Genomic DNA, 1,327 nt, shown 5'->3' on the forward strand with positions numbered 1-1,327 from the left:
CAAGGAGTTGACGATATGGGGTGTTGCATGTGATATTGACATAACCCAAAGTCTTCTCAATAACTTGTGACCAAGTTTCCACATCAACAAGCTCTTCTCTAGTAGGGGAAATCTCCACTCTCTATAGGGAACTCAAAGTCGTCTGATCTCTTCAATTATATGCTTGGCTGCTTCAATTATCTTACTCTTAAAAGAACCATCGAAGGCTGCTTTATCTTGATAGTCCTCTAGAAACCCCATGTAGAAATGTTGTAAGATTAACAATTCGAGCAAGCCATGGTGTGTACATCTCCTTTGAAATCTCTTATATCAAACCCAAGCTTCAAAGAAAGTCTCTCCCAACTCTTGATGAAAATGAAGGATGGCATTTCTAAGCTTCGAAACCTTGGTCGAGGGAAGGAAGTGAGATGTAAAGCCTTTGACCAAAGCTTCCCATGTAGCATACTTTCCTTTCTCTACGGACCTTAACCAATCCTTTGCCACCTCTGGGAGTGAGAAAGGGAAGAAAATAAATCTTATTTGCTTATTTGTGATGCCAACATGCCTTGTGGTTGCATATTTCCCCATGAACTCTTCAAGATGAGTGAGAGGGCAATCCAAGTCGGTGCCCGAGAATTGATCTTGAGAAACAAAGTTGATAAATGAGTTCTTGATCCCATAAGTAAAATATTTCCATAGAATAGAATATTTTTATATTTTCATTATTCTAGTTAATATTATGATCTTGTAGAATATAAGATGATTGTGTAAATATTATGCAATATCTTTTGTAATTGTATTAATACCTTATTCCATGAATCAGAAAGGCAACTAATTATTCTACCGTTTCTATCATGCTATCCAGAGCTTAGGTTCTTTTTCATCTCCTAAACCCTTTTTCTTTCTTCCTTGCTCCCCAAGACAACCGTCCCCCCACCATTACCACCGCCTCTCTCTCTTGCTTCTTCCTTAGCTTTTCCTAAAATTTATCCCGCCACCAACTCCTCTACGGGTATCCTTGGGCCTTGTCTAGCCCATAATTTCTTTACCAGGTCATCTTCCTCGCTAGACTACTTTTCGACGGATATCAATCAAGCTATGCATACTCTCTCTTTGTCCTCTCTGGATGAACATTTCCACATGGATACCGATGCTACTTCCCACATGACTCATTCTCAAGGTTATTTTCTTAAATATTTTCTATTGAAGCATCATAATAATCATCACATAATTGTTAGTAATGGTAATATGATTCCGGTTCAAGGTCACGGTGATTTACCCATTTCTCCTTCTAATCTTTCCCTTACTCTCAAAAATGTCTTACATGCCCCAAAACTCATTAAAAATC

General features: G+C 38.3%; 1 non-coding gene across 1 annotated transcript; it reads left to right on the plus strand.

The window, feature by feature from the left end:
- Positions 1-271: 271 nt before the first annotated feature.
- Positions 272-378, plus strand: LOC130804920 (small nucleolar RNA R71). The gene has a single exon (XR_009040099.1). It is a non-coding gene; the product is annotated as a small nucleolar RNA R71 (small nucleolar RNA).
- The last annotated feature ends 949 nt before the right edge of the window (positions 379-1,327 follow it).

This window comes from Amaranthus tricolor, chromosome 17, assembly GCF_026212465.1.
Source record: "Amaranthus tricolor cultivar Red isolate AtriRed21 chromosome 17, ASM2621246v1, whole genome shotgun sequence".
Classification (NCBI taxonomy): Eukaryota; Viridiplantae; Streptophyta; class Magnoliopsida; order Caryophyllales; family Amaranthaceae; genus Amaranthus; species Amaranthus tricolor.